This window comes from Mercenaria mercenaria, chromosome 19 (assembly GCF_021730395.1).
Source record: "Mercenaria mercenaria strain notata chromosome 19, MADL_Memer_1, whole genome shotgun sequence".
Classification (NCBI taxonomy): domain Eukaryota; kingdom Metazoa; phylum Mollusca; class Bivalvia; order Venerida; family Veneridae; genus Mercenaria; species Mercenaria mercenaria.
The window spans coordinates 24,184,088-24,199,392 of record NC_069379.1 but is presented as its reverse complement, the minus strand read 5'-3'; the positions used below and the strand labels follow the sequence as shown (position 1 = coordinate 24,199,392).

General features: G+C 35.6%; 1 protein-coding gene across 5 annotated transcripts in view; it reads right to left on the bottom strand.

Moving 5' to 3' along the window:
* The window catches only part of LOC123543036 (tyrosine-protein kinase Fer-like), a 261,407-nt gene extending 249,413 nt beyond the window's left edge, over nt 1–11,994 (bottom strand). For all 5 annotated transcript variants that reach the window (XR_008368679.1, XM_053531772.1, XM_053531773.1 and 2 more), the window contains exon 1: nt 11,858–11,994. The gene's annotated coding sequence lies outside the window, so the exon portion shown is untranslated. The remainder of the gene's footprint in view (nt 1–11,857) is intronic.
* Between the last annotated feature and the right edge of the window lie 3,311 nt (nt 11,995–15,305).

The window sequence follows — 15,305 nt, the reverse complement described above, 5'->3', positions numbered from 1 at the left end:
TGTTTCTTCACATGTGCCATTTACAAATTACGTTTATCATAGATAACGTTTGTAATATGTTTTTTTTTTAAATGTCACAAGTATGTTATTATTACGCATCACCGTTTACTCTGCAGATGGTCCCGATGACAACTGGTAAAGCAAACTTCAGTTTTCTTCGTATGTTGGTCAATATATGGGTCGCTTGAAACCATGGATAACTCGAGCATTTTGCTCATCCCCTTGCGACCTCGAGCGAGCGGTGTTTTACTGTATAGACAAACAGGAATAATAGTTTTTCATTCAAATTCATTGCAAGTTTCTAGTGCAAATCTGAATACATTTTAAAAATTGTCATTATACATTCATTATTATAATATTTGATTATTACTGAACACAGCCCGCCCACTTAGCTCAATAGGGAGAGCACAGATCTACAGATCTCGGGGTCGTGAGTCCGCCCTGGGCGAGGCGTGCTTCCGTGCCGATTTGATAAAAGACATTATGTCTGAAATCATTCGTCCTCCACCTCGATTCATATGGGGAAGTTGGCAGTTACTTGCAGAGAACAGGTTTGTACTGGTACAGAATCCACGAACACTGGTTAGGTTAACTGCCCGCCGTTACATAGTTTTTTACTCAGGGACCATCTCCGAATCGTAGGTGCATATTTTACACAGGTATAGACGATTTACCAACTTCAAAATAAGTTTGTTTACGATTTTTTTTTCGGTAAAGGGAAACTACTCTCCGTGCTAACTGTCTACGCTAAAATCTAAGATTGCCGTTCTGTTCTGTAAAAGAGTGAGTGTTTTTGGGGTTTTTTAAATTTAATTTCATATAAATTTAATAGTACCTTGATGAAAGAAATATTACGATACTAATAAATGTTCCGAGTATTATCTTCAATGAACAAAAAAACTGACACAAACAGAGGTGTCACGCTAGACAAGCTTACTGTTGCTGACTAGCTGCTTTTCAATTTCTCACATTTGCAGCCACGGCGACAAGCCAAAATATGTCAAAAACCTGGGGTATGTTCCGATCAAAATCTGCTCGCTAATCAAAAAGATGAATGAAAATAGTTAAACACCATAAAATATATAGCATGTCCACCAAGAAAGAACTCTTTTCCCCCGCGATCTGCACCAATTCTATTCTTAAATTACAAAGTAATACCTTATACCGGCCATAAATCTCCAACTACATCACAATATTGACCTTCCTTTTCAGCCATGATATTTTATGATGAGTTGTTTTGATCCTTATCGACCAATCATAATCCATGCAATTTACATTTCAATTATTGGAGAATCTGTGGAAACCTGTATGCTGAATCCTCGTTTTTACATCATTATGAACTTGAAAGAAATAAGCATAAAATATGATGTGTACTATGTTGTTTATTAAAGCGTATGAACAACATACAGAAAAAAAATATACATACATAAAAAAAACAACCTAGAATATATACACAGTCACTTTGTCTACGTATTCAAACCTCACGGTGTATTTGAAGTTACTGTACGTAATTTTTCCAGAACAGCTCTCCTTAAACAGTTTTTAGATCCCGAGATTGTTTTCATGTCACTGTCAGTTAAAGATTTTACTAAGCTTTTTGGGTAGGCATATAGTAAGGCCAGTGCAGTAGGGACAACATGGGCGTACTTACTGAAACTCTTAAACCGGAGAAGCTTACACCCGTGTCGTCCCAGAAAGAAGTCGCAGGGTTTCAGACTTGAGAAGGGATCAAATGTTTAACCGGATTACACCTGTATATTTTAACTAAAGGTAGTTTTGAAAGCTTTTTGACAGAATTCAATAAATATAACACGAATAATTAACTCATAATTAACTTACGAGAAGAATATAAACAAGAGGACCATGATGGTCCTGAATCGCTCACCTCTTCCCACATGACCCAGTTTTGAGTATGACGTCGTTTTTTCTATTATTTGACATAGTGACCTAGTTTTTGAGCTCATGTGACCCAGTTTTGAGCTTGACCTAGATATTATCAAGATAAAAATTCTGACCAATTTTCATGAAGATCCATTGAAAAATATGGTCTCTAGAGAGGTCACAAGGTTTTTCTATTATTTGACCTATTGACCTAGTTTTCGAAGGTATGTGACCCTGTTTTGAACTTTAACTAGATATCATCAAGGTGAACATTCTCACTAATTTTCATGAAGATCTCATGAAAAATATGGCCTCTAGAGAGGTCACAAGGTTTTTCTATTTTTATACCTACTGGCCTAGTTTTTGACCGCACTTGACCCAGTTTCGAAACTGACCTAGATATCATCAAGGTGAACATTCAGATCAATTTTCATGAGGATCCATTGAAAAATATGGCCTCTAGAGAAGTCAAAAGATTTTAATAATTTTAGACCTACTGACCTAGTTTTTGACCGCAGTTGACCCAGTTTCATACTTGAACTAGATATCATCAAGATGAACATTTAGACCAACTTTCATACAGATCCCATGAAAAGTATGGCCTCTAGAGAGGTCACAAGGTTTTTTTATTATTTGACCTACTGACCTAGTTTTTTAAGGCACGTGACCCAGTTTCAAATTTGACCTAGATATCATCATGGTGAACATTCTGACCAATTTTTATGGAGATCCATTCACAAGTATGGCCTCTAGAGAGGTCACAAGGTTTTTCTATTTTAAGACCTACTGACCTAGTTTTTGACCGCACATGACCCTGTTTCGAACTGGACCTAGATATCATCAAGATGAACATTCAGACCAATTTTCATACAGATCCCATGAAAAATATGGCCTTTAGAGAGGTCACAAGGTTTTTCTATTATTTGACCTACTGACCTAGTTTTTGAAGGCACGTGACCCAGTTTCGAACTTGACCTAGATATCATCAAGATGAACATTCAGACCAACTTTCATACAGATCCCATAAAAAATATGGCCTCTAGAGAGGTCACAAGGTTTTTTTATTATTTGACCTACTTTCAAACTTGACCTAAATATCATCAAGGTGAACATTCTGACCAATTTTCATGAAGATCTCATGAAATATATGGTCTCTAGAGAGGTCACAAGGTTTTTCTATTTTTAGACCTACTGACCTAGTTTTTGACCGCACATGACCCAGTTTCGAACTTGACCTAGATATCATCAAGACGAACATTCAGATTAACTTTCATACAGATCCCATGAAAAATATGGCCTCTAGAGAGGTCACAAGGTTTTTCTATTATTTGACCTACTGACCTAGGTTTTGAAGGCACGTGACCCTGTTTCGAACTTGACCTAGATATCATCAAGGTGAACGTTCTGACCAATTTTCATGAAGATCTTGTGAAATATATGGCCTCTAGAGAGGTCACAAGGTTTTTCTATTTTTAGACCTACTGACCTAGTTTTTGACGGCACGTGACCCAGTTTCAAACTTGACCTAGATATCATCAAGATGAACATTCTGACCAACTTTCATAAAGATCCCATGAAAAATGTGACCTCTAGAGTGGTCACAAGCAAAAGTTTACGGACGGACGCACGCACAGACGACGGACACCGCGCGATCACAAAAGCTCACCTTGTCACTTTGTGACAGGTGAGCTAAAAATGTTCGCGCAAAAATGTTTTATGTGAGACTGAAATTTGGCGAGCGCATGGGAAATTTTATTACTGCATTTCCTTTGATAAGTTGACACATGTTATCAATGTATATCTCTAATCAACTTGATTGTATATTGTTGATTGCATTATGTATGATGGTCGCCTGAAAACCCAAGAGTCCCAGGACCCTTAGCTTCAAGTTTCGAAAGGTCCTTTTCAAAATACAGGTGTCCTGTCCCAACACGTCGATATTATTGACTGATTTTTTTATAGTAATTAATTAACAGAAAAGTGCTATAACACTCTTTTAAAAGGAAAGGCAACGTTGTTATCATGTTAAATTCATCAGCTGGGATTTCTTGCAACATTTAAAGAAGTGAAAGAATTTTCAAAATCGGAGTAAAAATTAGAAAGTTATGAGAATTTAAATATTTGGTCAAATTGGCGGCCATTCTGTTTCCATGGCAACAAAAAAACAAAATGGCGGATTTATTAAATTTTTAGAAACACATTTTAACTGTATTTACTTATTTCTGAAGAATAATTTTTCTACTTTTTCTAGCTATAACGAAAGAAATTACCATGTTTTCACCTTACACTAAAGAAAAATATGAAAAATAATCTATTTAAAAGGTTTTTTGCTAAATAAAGTATTCAGCAATAAATGACGTCATAAACATTAAAATGGCTGCCTCCATGATCTGCCATTTTCTTAAATTTCAACCTGCCACATCTTTTTCAATAGTGGTCCGATTTTAAAAATTATTTCAGCCTTATGAAAGGCTTGAGGTTGACTTTCAAATGAAATTAACTTATTGTCAGGCATTCCTTACGCTTTAAAAATATATCCAAACTGTACTATCCAGATACTGGTACACTTCCGGAATGTCATCTGAAAGCAGTTTTTGCTCAGTTTTCTTGACACACTAGGGTAAACCAGAGATAGTTACTCAAATTTTGATGTAACTTACCACAAAAAAATACAATGAAAGTCAGCTGTTTTAAGGAATTTTGGAAAAATTGCTTATGACATCGGATGTAATTGGAAACATGAACGGACATTCTAAACTTATTTTTGCTTTTGAAATTCATTAAAATTTGTGGACTTTCTATTTGAAATTACGGTACAATCACTAAACACCGGTCTAATTTAAAGATTGCATGAAGAAATCTTACAGGGCACTTTTCACGTGTTTGGCTTACGGATAAGTTAATAGTTTGCGCCTTTTTGACAGTACACAGGATCAATACACTTTATCAATTAATTTTAACACTTCTTTGATTCTCGTTACCTGTGTGCCTCACCGTGACGTAATTACTAATTTGCTGATAAAAAAATCGGCGAGGCATGTCTACAGGATAAAGGGCGGGATTTAGAAGAAGATCAAAGGAAGACATTGCGATCCCCTGTCAACGGCGGTTTAACTCCACCTTCCATACCTTATTGCTTACGTCATGCATATCATTATTAGTGTATCGGAGATTCGCATGCATGCTTTCAGTAACCGTGATTGTTTATTTAGAATACACCTGTCAATCGTGGACAAAGTTTTACTGCATTCAAAAACCGCTTTACACAATAGGGTAGATAATACAACAGGTAAACAAAGAACGTAATTTGTGTAATTATATTTAGATTAACCTGTCGATAACTGTGTCACCTGCTCTAACTCTGGGCAAATATTTCTGAAACCCTGGGAATGAATTGCATAATTTGTCATCTTCTAATGAAAGTTAGTTACACACTCGCATTTATTCCGTAGAGTTGATACCTAGTCCAACAAATCTGACGCAATCCTAGGAAATATTGAGGTAATTTGTTCATATGGGCAATATCCCCAGTCGCATCAAACACTCGAAAGACCAAAATAGTGGAAGCAATTTCTGATGAAATTTTCATTGCTGTGGACACTTTACAAGCTATAGTTTAAATGCTCATTATGGCAGCAATAATTGGCCATAAATCCAAATAAAACTTACATGTATCGAAAGGGGATTCAATTCCTCATTGATTTATGTAAAAATTATTATATAATATCCAAAATTACGAATTTTCTGGTGATTTAAACCTATGTACTATGTACTGTACACGATTAACGTTTACGGTACATTGTATCATGTCTACACACCAATATGCGCAAGTGATAAAACTAATATCTTTACATGACTGTGTACTGTGATTTGGCCTGGAACCCCATTGTATCTATCTAGTTAATGTTTATCGTTGAGTGCAATAAAGAAAATACAGCTTGCCTGTATATTTTATCAATATGCTATCATTTAATCCCTCTCCCTTCTAATGAAATGTCATTTTAAAAATGGGGGACATTTTGACCAAAATGGGGGGGGGGGTGGACTAGGGGACGTTTTGACTTGATACTGTCATTTTATGTAGCAAAAAATGTCAACTATAAGCAGCCATGTTGAAACTTAGTAAAAAATAGGTCACGCCATTATATCGTTGTATTGTGAGAATCATTCATTTATTTCACATTATGGAAGCCCTGTTCGGCATTCCATAGTTGAAAAGAAATTGACAGGATGTGGTCACGTGACTTTTTGTTTTGCAGACGAACATACTGATCAGTAAGCCGAAATAAGGAACAAAATGTCACATCCGATTTTGTTTAAAACTGTTGTAAAACTTTCAATTATTCATAACTTTATCATAACATCACAGTACATTAGGGATTCTAATTGACCAATCAGAGAGCTGCATTTTCAAGTACCTGCCAGTTTCCATTTGGGTATAGGTTAAAGGTCAGTAATTCAAATCCTTCTTTGTTTCATATAAAAAGCGACAACTTCAGGTCATCTTTACATATCTTTAGAGAACATCACTTTTTCCTACACCTATTTTTCATGAAAGTTCTATCACAAATTAACGAAAAAATGAAAAGAAAATAGGGGGTTATGTAGTTCCTAGTGAAATGCCAGTCAGTTGTGGTCTGCTACCCTAAAAATGACGCATATTTGCTCTCGTCCGCGCAGTAAACACCTACTTCCGGTTTCGATCTGCAAAACTTGCCATGTGGGGTGTATGAACATGAAAACCATCTCATTTAATGCAGAATGTATTCTAGTAGTGAAAAGTGGTGATTAAAACACTCGTTCTACACGAATTTGCGCAAAAAATGGGAAAATTAGGATCTATTTATTATTGACTTCTTTCGACTACACCACAGAAGCACATTTTCGACCGAATGACTGACCTTATTCCTATAACGAAGTATATTTACAATGAACATAATTATAGTGATTTTAGAAATAAATATCACACTAATTCAGAAATCAAATTAAGATTTCACACTGCACATGCCCCAGATGATGCTACAAACAACAAAACTTTGAAGTTTCATTGAAATATTATATCGATTTAATACCTTTATTTTAGTTGAAAGTTTGAGATTTTACACAGGAAGTCTATGATAAAGTCCAAGTAAAATGTAATCATTACCCAAGTGAAATATGAATCATTCCGCAATGTTTTGGACATGTTAAAATTATGAATGATAGGGTACTAACCACTGGTTTGCACATGTTTTTGTTGAAAAACTTTGCTAAGTAGAAACTGAATTTAAGGGGTGACACTGCTGTGAACGTTAACAATCAGTAGAGGCTCATATAAGAAATATCGCGAGATTTGAAATTAGAGCGATACAATGGGGTGGCAGTATATCCTCAATAGCTAAATCTAGCTACATGTATATCAGGGTTTCAGAAATCTGCAAATTTATTGGTAGCCCACTGGGCTACCAAAATTTTTATCTGGTAGCCCGAACATTTTTTTTGGAATGGCCATTTCGGTTTATTTACTATGTGCTTCTATACTACAGTGGATGGTATGATTAAATTATTAGAGGTTTCATAATTTTAGCCGTACGCAGATTGTTATAAATTCTGTTCTCTTAAATAGCAATTATCATTACTCCTTTTTTCTCATTTTAAAAGACAAAACTACATGTTTTTAAACTGAGAAATATTATCAGGAGTACTCCTGATAGTTATTGCAACATGGCAATAAAAAAGGTATGCAAATCAATCTTTATAAACTTGCAAATTCCTTAGAATGTACTAACTTAGAGCTGTATGAAATGTAATTTATCTCAAAATTATTTAAAGCTGATTCTGTCTGATTCTAAACATCTATCTGGTTTAATAAACGGACTAGAACCGCATATATAACGTCTCTCGGTTTCTTGGCACTGTGTATTCACTTATCCGAATTTATGTTTGTCCAAAATTCTGTATACTTTCTGATATTTTGCTAAATCATGGTCGATTTTTTTTTGCATGTTAGGCAAGTATTTAAATTGAAAAGCTTAAACAATCAGTGTAAGCACTAAACTGCCTCAAAATCAAATATCTGTTCTTTCTGATCGCTTGATAAATATTGAGGTCAGCGAAACCGAAAGTACACTTTGGCAGGTGGCGCTAAAATGACGCAATTTAAAGACTGGTTTGCATATTGTTTTAAACAATACCAATCAGCGAGTTTGATGTTATTGGATCAGTCTAAAATCACTGTGCACATGTTTTTGTAAACATTTGCCTGCGGGTACGATTAAACGGTTACATTGTTTGCCGATTGTGACAGTAGGTGGTATGATAATTAAAGCCTCGGGCGTGTATCTCTTGATAAACAAGGGGATTATAGACAACTATCAAAATTATATTTGAACTTCCGGGCTACTCGATACGGAGTTTCAAGGTAGTACGGCGGGCACGCTCTGAAAAAATTTAGTAGTCCGACAGAATTTTCTGGTAGCCCTCGGGCTCCGGACATGGGATTTCTGAAACCCTGTGTATATATAGCTAGAAATAGCTATAAAACCAATAACAATTGTTCAAAATATGTGAATATCAAATATAAAATCGTTATTATCCCATTCAAGTGGTTTATGAAACAAAAGATAATCACAAAGAATGGAGATCTATGCAGTTTCAGTTTCAATACATGCTGCGAATTTCTGCGATTAGTCATTTATAAATTTGTCATATACACGACGATCACAAGTGAAAAATTCAGTGATGATTTATCACAAAATACTGCCGCAGTTATTGAAAATGTGACTACAAAGATCTTGGTTTTGTGTCATTGTCTTTCATCTTACAAACCTTTTGGACGTAATTATGACCACTTTGCATCTTATTTTGAGATATTTTGCCTTATTGGTATTGGTTTTATAGCCACTTCTAGCTATATATGCCTCTTTCTCAAAATTCCGAGCCTTCTCATTGATCCGAGTCTTTGGAAAATTTGCATTTGCAGCAATTTCCTGTTTCTAAATTTTATGTATGTTGTGGCAAATCAAATGAGTTAAACAAAAATACAAAGAAAATAGTATTACTTGTATTAAAATAGAAATATACACAACAGAAAATTTTGGCACAAAATTTGCTTATCTAAAATCAATGGGGTAATATATAACCTTCTTACAGAAAACAGAAACCACTTATTTTAAAACTTTTTTGTCTGCAAACACAATAATATATCTGTTCTTAATTTTAAAAAAGAACTTTTTCAAAAAAAGCCTTATTTTTTCAGAGCTAGTACAAATGATCGCAAGTCTCGGTTCAACGAGAAAGAATCTGGCTGTTTCAGAGGGTTAGGGTCATCATGTGAAAGCCTGGATTATTCATTTACAACAATCCTTAGAATTTTTCTTCATGGGATTTTTTAAGTTTAGATGTTGGAGTATCAAACTTTAGCAGAAACTCTTTTGAAACTTAAAACGGTTACTGACCAGCACTGAAATACCGGTTAAGCGGCTCAGAATAACGAGAAAAGGGCATATAGCTAGATTTAGCTATATCCGCACGACTTACGTTTTCGACGGACATACGTTTTCGACGATATCGGTATTTCCGGTTAATTTGCATATCGCGCGCATGTCAAGTGGTAATCACGTGGTATTTTGGTAGAATAAACAAAGTTCTACACGTGTCCACATTTTTCATGACAAAATCGAATAAAAATGGAAAGTAAAATAATAAATTAATATCAACATACCGTTTTATACATCTTTTATTTAATCCCAAAACTCGTACTTCAGTGACACTCTCATTTAATCACTTAGAAGCATGGAAATAGTTTAGATGTTCATCTGCAGACACGGCCATCTTTATTGTTATTGGTCGTGTCATGTTTTTTAAAAACCTATACCATACAGTAAAAATATCACAATCTGATTTAGAGGACTCCCTTGCAAAATAAATTAAGAACGTTAAAGCCATTCTTTAATATGTACTTACATTGCACATGCTAATTGTTAAGAATTCAGGCAGAAATTGATAAAAAAAAATCCCATCTACATTGTTAAATGGGCGTTCCTTAATAAATGATATGGTTGGGTGCAAAGGTCTACATGAGTAACACTGAGCAGAGCCAATTTATGTAAGGTGCCCCAAGTTTAACAATCAATAATATTTAATAAATACAAATTTGAATAGGACTTACCAATAACTCACTGAAAATATATCAAACACCGTTGAATACGGTAAAACGTTGATAAAATGCAAAACAACATCTGTTTCTCCTGAAAGGTGATGATTTGTACTAAATTCAATGTACGGTATAGATTTTTAGTGTGATTGGCAGGAACCGTTGAATACGTAAGTCGTAAAGTGCGCGCAGGTGCTTTCAACTAACTTCCGTTTTCATCCGAACTGAACTTGCAAAAATCAGATTTCCGGATAATAACCACACACAAAGTGAAGGTCTTGTATTGCTTTGTCACTTGACAAGTAGGCAATTTAATTATTCTCCTTTCCTATTTTTGGCAGTCATATGATTCCTTGCATTGTGGAAAATCTATGTCACAGGGATATAGCTAAATTAGAATTATTTGTGACTTTTCTGGGACCTGTTTATATCACAGGCACCAGTATCGGACCTGGGACAAAAATATGTTTGTTTTCATCCTAAATGAGTTAAAAATGAAAAATATGTAGTGAAATATGAACCCCCTTCAAAATATACATATGTCTACTGAAGGCCAGCATCTCGAGAATCGAGCCTGCGAGCGATGGATTCACTTCCCGGGCCGTTGTGAAATAAATTCTCTAGACAATTGAACAAACTACCTATCAATATTTCACGTGTACATTTAAAGCTACAAAATGAGACCGACCCCAAGTCTCTAGCCCTTCCCGTTCATGAAATATCTATCAGAAAACGAGTGCCTATCTGTTGAAAGTTCCAGGTAGATAGAAATGTGGCACAACGGAACGGTACGAAATCACGAACTAAAAGATGTTTGTCAGCCTAGCAAGGGTCAAATTCATTTAACATTAATAACAAGTATTACTAAATATGCAAATTATGGCCACTCACCACCGTCAGTATCATCTGCTACACGCGATATTTACTTTTTTTATTTTTCCGTCGGTCTTTCAATTGTATTATCCGCCATTGAAACCGATACGATAATATCAGAGTAATTTTGTGCGAAACGATGCGGTTCTGTCGGAGGTGTGTCGCTATTGGCCAATCAGAAATTGCGTTTAAAAATACTTTACGAATTCTGTTCAATGGCGTAGCATTCAATTGAAAGACCGTTGAAAAATTTGAAACGCCAATATCGCGTGTTTAAGATGCTACTGACGATTGTGAGTGGCCCTAGTTTATGTATTTATTTATACTATTTAGTATTTTTTATTGAATTTGACCCTTGCTTGGCTGACAAACATATTTTAGTCCATGATTTCGTACCGTTTCATTGTGCCACATTTCTGTCTACCTGGAACTTGCAGCAGAAAGGCACTCGTTTTCTGATAGATATTTCATGAATGGGTAGGGCTAGAGACTTGAGGTCGGTCTCATTTTGTAGCTAAATGTACACGTGAAATGGTGATAGGTAGTTTGTTTAATTATCTAGAGAATTTATTTCACAACGGCTCGGGAAGTGAACCCATTGCTTGCAGGCTCGATTCTCGAGATTCTGGCCTTCAGTAGACATATGTATATTTTGATGGGGGCTTATATTTCACTACATATTTTACATTTTTAACTCATTTAGGATGAAAACAAACATATTTTTGTCCCAGGTCCGATACTGGTGCCTGTGGTTTATATTGCCCAGTCACAAATATAAAACAATCTTAACGTTGGATTATTTTGACTAACTTGATACCATAATGCCTAAATCATTTCGAAATTCTTATCGTCACTTTTGTAATCCTGATTTAGCCCCGGTTAGTTAGCGGGCCCCTAGCCACTGCAGTTCTTTTTCACTCGCGGATCCGAAGCAGCATATCGATACGAAAAAATTTAGACAGAACTTACATTTGCAGGCTTCTTAGCTCTGCTGCAACTGCCGTGGGGTATTACACTAATAACTTCATGCAATTTATAAAGAAAGTGCTGTTTAAGATCTTTCTTATTCCGAGAAATCTTCTTCCGGATTCAGCTTTACATAAAACGTAATCATTTCTTGTGCACAAACGGGTTAACTAAAATCCGACACCGCACCCCGGAATCACGGGATCCGGGATCGGGCACTACTTTGTGAAAAAAAAGTAGACTCTTCCACGTGTTCATACTACATATTAACTGTATTCGCTAAGACAGATCAGTGTAACAGACTAGAAAAAATGTAGCGTAGTATAAACAGAGAGTGAGTCACACAAATATATCGGGCTTGGTAAAAAATGGTCTATTACAGATTTAAGAGATTTCCAAAACAAACCATGTCCTTAGTGGCCTCTTTGTGACACATTAGCAGTCCTCAGCCACTAAAAGAACTAAAATATACAATTAAAGACCCATACTGTACCACATAGATAAACAAAACAATCTATTCAACACTTAGTACTCATTTATAGTCCTGCATTAGTGGCTCCTATTTGTGTTTGAAAGGTCATGGAAAGAATAGACTTTGAATACGTCTACAACCATTTAAATATCAATGACTTAATATATCTCTTTCTTACTAATTATCCTTCCCAAGTCAACGCCACTAAAACCCTCCCAAGCCTTCGTACCTCAGACCATGATATAGTTTTGCATGTGTAACAGGCTGAAAATAATTCAGGCCTGACCGGGAATCTAACCCGGGACCTCTCACACCTAAAGCGAACACTCTACCACGTCGCTATAAAAGCTAGCTCAATAGTAATGAAGTATAAGTGCGCACTTATACTCTACCCTACTACATACACCCCCTCTATTTTAGAATTCGTTCTCGAATTCCAGGAGTTTGATTAAGTCAGCACTTAATGGTAGTACTATTGAAAGTTTACAGTAGAAGTAAATAACTACTGAATTGAATACAAGAATAAACGACTCAAGATAATTTGAAATTGTTCATAGAAGGAGCAAACGCGAATCGGATAACAGTCTAGATAGTACATACTGGAATGATTTAAGGGTGACATAATTGAAATATAGAAATTGTAAAGCTTGCGTGCACATTGTATACACAAATAGAGACTTTTAGAGACATTGGGAGCATATTTGTAAGAGCTATATTTAATACCGGTAACTGAAAGTGACCACTGTGAAATAATTTTTTTGTGACATAGTGAAACATGGATATCTCAAAAGTAACAGAAGAGGACTGAAACTTCTAGAATTGATGCACGGTTTGAAAGACCCCCCTAAAGTAGAGAACATGGATGATTTAATTTCATACATGAAACATTTTGGTGGAGAAGAACCAGATTTTTCTAAGCATGGTGCTGCAGCAGCCGAGATTAAGATGGAGACTACTATTGAGGAAGTAACCGGTAGCAAGGTCAATGTTTTATGGAGGAGCAGGAAATGGAGAAGTGACTTACCCTACCTGGAAGTATGAGATTTGTTGCCCACTAGAAGGGAAAACTTACACAAAGGAACAGATTTTACTTGGAATTAGACGAAGCGTGAAAGGAGAGGCAGCAACTATTTTGAGAAGATTAGGGACTGAAGTGACCATTGAGGAATTGATGTGTAAATTTGAAAGTACATTATATAAATATTGCATTCCTGAGAGGGTGATATGAAAAATGTTCACCACGAGATATATGAATATCGACCGAGGCGCCAGCCGAGGTCTATATTCATATTTCGAGGGGTGAACATTTTTTATATCACCCTCTCAGGAATGCAATATTTATTTTGTTATACCGAAATGACATTAAAGGTCAAACATTTACTGTAAAATCAACATAATGATTTAAATGATTTATCTAACGTTAAAAATGAATTACCAAAACATGGAGACTGAATTAAGGAGTGCTTACTTGTTAGCACTCGGGTGACAACTCTTCTGTGTAATAAGTCATTTTTGATAGATTTAGTCGAGACGTTTGCATATCGCTGAATCCTATGTTTATGCGCATAATTATTTCAACATTGTGACACACTGCTGAAATCGCTAGCAGTAACATTCGAAAAACGGCGATAACTATATTATTTCTAAACGAAACATATATGTGTGAGCACTTATTTTCTTAGTTAGATCATTTCCAATCTCATGGAAATAGTTCCGATTCAATATTTGATAAAAAGTTGTTTTCGAAATTTTTGGCACGTAGAACAAACCATTAATAAAAGAAAAATCGGCCGGGTTCGCAAATGAAAGAAATTTAATCCTAAATTATAAAAGCACATCTTCTGAAAAGTTAACGTCTCAGTCTTTTACTCAGTGCAAAAGTATCAATCACTCAACGGGAGATATGAAAAAATAATATCACATGCGCAGAAAAACAAAATAGCGCTTTTGCGCAGGTGATATGAAATTATGTATCATATCACATGCGCAGAAACTGAAAATAACGATTTTGCGCATGAGATATAAAATTACTGGGGAATATGATATATTATTCAAGTTAAACTAACGGGAAATTTGCATTGGATATTTATGTGAGGTATAATAAATGGTGATATTGAATCACAAGAATCGATTCTGAAAAAGTTTTATGCCAGCAAACAAAAACCGAATGAATCTGTTCTCAAATATTCAGCAAAGTTAGAAGAAATTTTTGCAGAAGCTGGGGAAATCGGTGCACTAGATCCTAAACATGAGAAAACATTAAAAAGTGTTTTTTATTCAGGATTGAGACAACCGTTGAAACAAATGTGTAATTATAAATTTGAAACAATAGACGATTACGACAAGTTCAAAGTAGAAGTAAGAAAGATAGAAAAGTGAAATGGAATCGTTACAGAAAGATACAACTGGGAAGTGCCATTCAGCCAATCCAAAGCCAGAAAAGACTGAATTAGAAGAAGTGAAAGATTTATTACAACAAATGACTGAAAGAATTAACAAACTAGAATTAGAAAGAGAAGAACCATTAAATACAAGTAGAGGACGAGGCTACAGAGGAAGGAGACATATGAGAGGAAATTTCAAATGTAACAGTCTGAAAATACTTCAAGCCTGACCGGGAATCGAACCTGGGACTCTCACACCTGAGGCGGACACTCTACCACGTCGCTATAAAAGCTAGCTCAATAGCAAGGAAGTATAAGTTCACCCTTATACTCTACCCTACTACATACACCCCCTTCATTTTAGAATTCGTCCTCGAATTCCATGAGTTTGAACCTCTGTGGGACGTTCCAAGGTGTCAATTCATATCTACTCGAGAGTTATTTACATTGGGCGCCAAATGTAACAGGCTGAAAATACTTCAGGCCTGACCGGGAATTGAACCTGGATCCTCTCACACCTAAGGCGAACACTCTACCACGTCGCTATAAAAGCTAGCTCAATAGCAAGGAAGTATACTCTACCCTACTACACATG